A 7,067-nucleotide genomic window follows, 5' to 3' on the forward strand; every position below is an offset into this window, starting at 1 on the left:
AGGAATGTGGAAATCTGTCTTTGTGAGCTTGTTTACCCTCCTCACATTGAGGAACGCTCATGAACACTGCAGGGAACTGTAAAAACTCGACCCATGCGTGTGGGGACAGGGGAGGCTATAAATGGCATACGAGTGGCCAGTGTAGCCGACCACGCTGTGCTGTTTTTTGTCTGTTTGCAGATTAGCAAGTAAACAAGGCTGTCCAGTATTAAGGGAAATCATTGTACAACTCAAGCTTTGCTTCTGGCCGCGGGCCAGGCTTCACAGGCACAATGTTTATCCATACTACAGGGAGCTGGACCGTGTGTGTGAGGTAAGAGGAGGCTGGCTTTGGTCCGATGCCAACCACTGTGATTTCTGGAGTGTCTCGAGCATCCCTGTGTTGACCGACAGTACCCCCCTTGGGCCCCTGAGCCCGGCGCAGCCCACACATTCAGCGTATTCCGCGCGAGCGCTCAGCCTGCAGGCGTGAGGAGAGCCAAGGTGGAGGGGGCAAGATGAAACGAGCGTGGCATCGAGAACAAAGAACGTGCGAGTGTGTGTGCCCTCTGTATCGACGGCACGCTCGACCTGTAAATTATGATACAAAGTAATAGATGATGAATGGATTAATCTTTGCTTTAATCAAATTAAAAAGAGATAATGTGTGTGTATCTGTCTCAGGTTGCCATGGTTATGTCTCTCTCTCCAGAGCGCTTTACAAGTTTGCCTTCCAATGAGAGAGAAAGATTTCCAGAAGAGTTGAATGGTAGAGTGCGCAGTAGATATGGTTATTATCAAAACTGGAAACAGTCCTGGCCAGGTCCTTTGGGCGAAGCAGACTCGAGAGGTTTTCTGAAGTTTCTAGGATTGATAGAGTCTTGTGTAAAGGTTCCAAAAGGAGGATTTTGTTGGATCACATAGAAGAACCAACAATTTAGTGAACAGTTCTTATAAGAACTTTTTTGTTTTCTTAGTCTGAAGAACATTTTAATCATTTAAAGAACCTTTTGTGCAATAGAAAGATTTCATACATATTCTAGGTTTTTCATGGAACCATAGATGTATAGTCTAACTTTTAACTGTAAGAATACTGTTAGTTCCCTTTTGCTGCGTATTCTTGCCAAAAGCTGTTAACTTTGACAGGAAGTGATTGTCTGTAGTTACCAACCACTGTTTATTTTATTTGTTATTTGCTGTTTATATACAGAAATAGATTCTTTGTTTGTAATAATGAATGTCTTTACTGTCACTTTTGATCAATCTACTGCATCCTTGCTGAGTAAAAGTACTACCTGTTCACTGACCGCCTGATACATAAGCAAATAATCACTGGATTTACTTTATTTACTTAATTTATCTTTGAAATAATCAATAAAAATTTGTTTTTGTAGATATTTCCTCCTCAGAAGCACAGTTACTCCTGGAAGTTATGTAGATTGACATTAGTTTGGTCAAAAGTGACAGTAAAGACATACAAAAAATGCTGTTAATAAAATAAATGCTGTACTTTTGAACTTTATATTCAAAGAAAAATATTAAGTTTTCAACATTGATAATAATCAGAACTGTTTTACAATGATACCTAAAGGATCATGTGACACTGAAGACTGGAGTGTAATGATGCTGAAAATTCAGCTTTGCCATCACAGGAATACATCACATTTTATTTCTCTGTTGGACCAATAAACTCTATATATTACATAACCATGAAATATCTATTTTTCTGCAATCTAGTGATTTAAAACATACCTTTTTAATAAACGCAGCCCAAACAGTAAGATTATTAACAACACATTAGTATAAAAACAGCTTCACATTACATAACACAAGTGAAAAGGAGGCAGTCATACATTCATCTGTTTTAAATGTTTGGAAAATAGCTGATACATGTACTTGTGACTATGTGGCCACACACACATCAGTTCTATTTTGATGCACCGAGTTGCATCATTGCCAAGTAACCATGAACAAAACCTAAATCGCACTATTATAATCAATGAAGCTGTCTACATTGGATGCCATCAGCAACACAGTTTGCAAGCTACAGTTTTCTGCTTGGTGTACAGCACATCACATTTGTACCGTCGATATATACAGTCAACCCACCCAGCCCTGCACTGTAATGATATTAAATTGAAAGAAAGCAGCCCATATATGCTGCCACTATTTTATCTTTTAACAGTATGTGACTCTGATTGGATCTGCACAAGGCCGTAGATAAACGCAGAGGGCTTGGTCTGTGACCACATCCGATTAGTATCTGACAGTCAGAGGTCGCAGTCACAATGCTACATGTTTACAGCAGGTTAAGGTTTATAATGGCTCGACGTCTCTCATGCATATTTGTCCCGTGTTGCATGCGAATTTTTACGTGGATGGCAGTGATAACAGAACGCAGGAGCTCACGCCGGGAGGCTTGAGGCGTCTGATTTATTGCCCGTTATTCAGAAGGAAATGAGCGTCATACACTAGTGACTGTAATAAACGATGGACGGCCCAGCTCGAGCCAACTTCAAAGGCATCTCTCCGCTCCCTCCTGCTCTCGCTCAAAACCGAACGGGAAGGGGAGGGCAGCAGGGGAGGAGCTGCGTGCTCGGGTTTTTCGGGGAATTCCCCTGACTTCCCCTGTGTTATTTCAGAGTTATCAGTATGTTTCCATCACCCTGTTTTAATGCGCATTTTGAAGTATCGCATGAGAAACGAGTGATGGAAACGCCAAATTTCGAAAAAGAAATCCCTTAATTCGCAAAAAAGTTTTTACGCTCACTTGAGGTGGTTTTTGACTAATGGGAGATGGAAATGCATTTTGCGAATAAATCCCGCATGAACGTTCAAAAAGGTCATGTGACTTTGCGCTATGGGACAGCATAACCTGACTAACCAGTGGACCGATTTTGTTACACAGCATCTGAAATGTTGTCATGGTCATTCTGAAGTGCCCGAGCAAAGTCTGTCGTCAAAGTATTTCTGTATAACCGCCTCCTAGAATGGTCTACCACGACTGCGTTCCCAAACAGCTGACATTCACCTCCGAAAGCAAGACCGCATGTGTTTCGTCTGCTCACTCAAGGCGCAAGTAATTTATTATATTTGAGAATGATTATATTCAGTGGCTTCTATAGTGCCAGTTTATCAGGAAGTGACGATTTTGTTCTCTCTAACTCGTTGGATGGAAATGTTGGATGAAAATGTTTTATGCGATATTCCAATTTTGCGCATAAGTTAAATTTGCAACTTTGGATGGAAACCCGGCTAGTGTTTACTGACGCTGAAATGCTCTCTGAATTCTGAATGGAATGCAATTTGTTTTCGATCGTTTTGGTAAGTTAAAGTGACTGTTATTTTTCCTGAACGGTTTTTGTGCCACTGTTGCAAGGTCAGAATGAGCCCACATTAAACTGATATTGGGTTTGGAAAAAGAGTGTAATCCAATTAGTTTCCATTATATTCCCCTAAACCACTGTTCTTTTTGAAACTGGAAACATCTTTTCAGTTTTCTGCCAATGTGGGTGAAGGCCTCCTCGGTGGACTCATTAAACACAAAGGTCCAGATGTCTGAAGGTACGTAGGATAGCCTTCCTCAAGCCACCCGCTCTCTCATTTGTCTTGTGAGATTGGATGGCTACAAAAAGTTGGCGCATCTGTTCATTGAATCACAACAGATGTCTGTGAACTGCCTCCCCCTTCTGGCTGGCGGCCATCTCACCCATTTTACCCCCATGACCAAATAAACCCATTGACGTTTGGCTTCCTGCAAATGAGGGTGGCCACGGGAAGAATTACCGGGCATTAATGGCTCTTAGATCTGGGCAATTCGTACCCAAGCTCATTTCTGTAACATGGTCATTAATTTATACCTGCCTGATTGTAAATGAGCAGAAAGCGCATGATTATATTGTCCCGCTCCCATTGAGAAAACCAAAGATGTCAACCGAGGTGGGAGATGAGAGTGAGCCAACAGCAAATGAGATGCAGCACTGGCTTGGTTCACAGCAGAGCATCTGTTTGTGTGTTCTTCTCTATTTGAGAACAGCAACTCCCATAATGTGTTTTTCCAGCTTCATAGTTGGAGATATTCCAGTGATGATGAGAAGAGGCCATGATTAGAGATGTGCAAAATTACATCTTTTCATAATCGTCTAGTCAGAAGCCCTGTGTAATTAGGCTGGTTTATGGTCATGACCACCACAGACTGTTCAGACATATTTCTTAAGGGCGCTCACATAGGACATGCTGCAAAATTAATCTAAAAATAAATAATAACCGCTTTATTATAATCACTGTACTAAGGCTTTTTTTAACTTAACTGTTTTTATTGTCTTAATATTAAGGTCAAAATTATTAATAATTATAATATATTTAAAATATTAAAAATTATAAATGCTGTCATTAGTTAATAAATATTAGTATATATGGAGTTGACAGTGTATCTTTTTCTACCAATTATTAATTATAAATGTATTAACCTTTAAAATGAAACCACATTTGTCATGTAATATTTTATTATATTTTATTTTAATACCTGCACTGTCAATGGAATAAAATCATTGTGATAAATCTTATGATCTTTAGAAAGAAAAATTAACAGTAATAAAATCAAATAATCAAATATTATTTTAAATAATTTAACACAAAGTAGTATTTTGACTTTTTATAAAACAAAAGATGTTTTTTCTCCTAAATTTTGTCAGGATTATGGACCCGTTTATGTGTTTTTGATCCCTGTGAACCAGTTTCTTCCTCACTCATGTTGATTGTTAATTTGATCCCAGGTGTGTCTCGTTCCTCCCTTATTATCCTGAGTTTAAAAGCCCTAGTCCATTCAGTTAGTGTTTGTCGGTTCTGAACGTCTTTCCATGTGTTCCTGTGTCTCCTACGTTCCCCTTGTGAGTGGATTATTAAAAGATTGTGATATTCAAGAACTCCTCGTTTCCTCGTTCCTTGCTCCCCGAGTTTGAAGTGTGACAAATTTTGGGTGGACCACCAAGCACCCCCTTGTGGCCTCTTAAGGGGTCCTCTGTCCCCAGTCACTAATCTAGTAATTAGTTGATGGATGACCGGTTGATCATCCTAACCCATCCCAAGCCACAATGCATTTGTTATTTTGTCATTTGTCAAAAATGTTATTTCTGAAATCATTATATGAATCAACCCTCATGTAGAGTGTACTGTATGTTATGTACTGTAATATTCATTACTTTGTCTCCTGTCAAATTCGAGTTTTGCAGCTGTATGTATCGCTTACCTTCTCGTTTAATTACCACTCATAAATGTGCACCCAGCTTCACTCCCGTGGCTTGATAAGGCCACTAATGACTCGTGTGATTTGGGACTTCAGAGATCCTTTTTGTTCAAGAGTGGCAATATATTACATGTTAATTACACAGGATCTAATGCGTTTCTTGAAATTTACAATATTCCATTGGATGAGAGATATTAAAGCTCTTAATTAGCCGCTGTCCAGGAGCACCAGCGTGGCATTATCTGGAAAGCTCCATCAAGCCCAACGTGCTCTCCCAAGGTGACCAGGAAGTACCTAGAATAGTAGGGTCTTGGGAAAAGCTGCTTTGGAAGAGGATGGCAGCCTACCGTGATTTATCCGAAAGCCGTAATGACATCATTCTCGCCACATGAGAAACATAAATTAGGCCTATCTCTAATGGAGGTCCCAGGTTTCTCTGTCAGCCAGAGGTCTCTCGCTTTCTCCATCTCTCTCGCTTATGAGATTTCATGCTGCGCCTTTGGCAGGGCGGCTCAGGTTCTCCCAGGAGAGAATGAGCTGACAGGTGAGAAGATTTATTACTCCTTCCACACGTCAGCGCATTCATCGTACATCCTTCAATCACAGGCACAAAATACCCGTTTGAGATTTTACAGATGTCCTTTGCTATATAAAAACACTGTGTCTTTCACACAGCCTTCTTTTGTTGTTTACAAAACTGTAAATGCTGCAAAATCAGCCGCTCCGTTCCCATTGCGGAAACGGGTCGCGTTGAGATATCATCATACACCATCATGCTATCGTAAAGAGACATGTACACTTCATCTGTGAGTGATGAGAGTCATCTGTCAGGACAGATGTTCCTGTTCTGTCCATCATAGGAACGCTGTGCGGTGCAGCTTTGGAGATCCCACAACTATGAACGCAGCAGCTGGAATGGAAGCTCAGAGCAACATGTTTGTAATAGCCTGAATCAAGGAAGTCTATAATACCTGAGGAGAGTTAACATTAGAATTTACGTTCATCTCAGGAGCCCTGGTGGCATGAACAGTTGTCATTGGATTTGATTGGTTGAAAGAACTTCTAATGGATCCTCTATTTAGTGAATGATTAGAAATGTGTCTTTTTAAAGGGGTTATATGATGTTGCTAAAAAGAACATTATTTTGTGTATTTGGTGTAATGAAATGTGTTTGTGTTTTAAGGTTCAAAAAACACATTATTTTCCACATACTGTACATTACTGTTTCTCCTCTATGCCCCGCCTTTCTGAAATGCGTCGATTTTTACAAAGCTCATCGATCTGAAAAGCGAGGTGTGCTGTGATTGGCCAGCTATGCAGTGTGTTGTGACTGGCCGAATACCTCAAGCGTGAGACGAAAATGTTACGCACCTTACCATACTGTGATGCTGTGTCCGGCCGGAGCGGCTAGACAAAAACATTAAAACCCATTATAAACGAGGCATTAGTTGCATCCAGTGGGGACATAATTACGGATTATAATGACTTATACTGTCTTTTTACGTGTTGCTTTGCATTGCATCGCGCCACGTAAACAAACCATGTCTGCATTTGTGATCGGAGAAATGACAAACAACAAGTGCTACTCTACACTGCTCAAAACTTGCGTTTGAATCATCAGTGGCAAATTCTTTAAATATGAAATGTACTTACAGTCTATGAGTCAGAACAGCCGGCATTGTAGTCTACTCTCCCAGGATCAGGAAACAGTCCTCCATAAAATGCGCTGGACACATCTGAATATTTGGGTTGAACTGTTCTGGAACATTGTTTAAATACAACTTAACCACTGATATCTAGTCGTGTCCTCTTTTGGAAGGCCAAACAAAGTAGTTTCGCTTTC

The 7,067-nt window shown here is 40.3% G+C and overlaps 1 protein-coding gene and 1 long non-coding RNA gene across 3 annotated transcripts in view; both read left to right on the plus strand.

The window, feature by feature from the left end:
• The window catches only part of LOC107702117 (uncharacterized), an 18,448-nt gene extending 17,977 nt beyond the window's left edge, over positions 1-471 (plus strand). Inside the window, exons 2-3 of the long non-coding RNA XR_001635730.1 lie at positions 181-313; positions 394-471. This is a non-coding gene — a long non-coding RNA (uncharacterized LOC107702117). The remainder of the gene's footprint in view (positions 1-180; positions 314-393) is intronic.
• The window catches only part of znf704 (zinc finger protein 704), a 49,758-nt gene that overhangs the window by 27,369 nt on the left and 15,322 nt on the right, over positions 1-7,067 (plus strand). The gene's annotated exons all lie outside the window — the stretch shown is intronic.

This window comes from Sinocyclocheilus anshuiensis, unplaced genomic scaffold, assembly GCF_001515605.1.
Source record: "Sinocyclocheilus anshuiensis isolate Anshui unplaced genomic scaffold, SAMN03320099.WGS_v1.1 scaffold54, whole genome shotgun sequence".
Lineage (NCBI taxonomy): Eukaryota > Metazoa > Chordata > Actinopteri > Cypriniformes > Cyprinidae > Sinocyclocheilus > Sinocyclocheilus anshuiensis.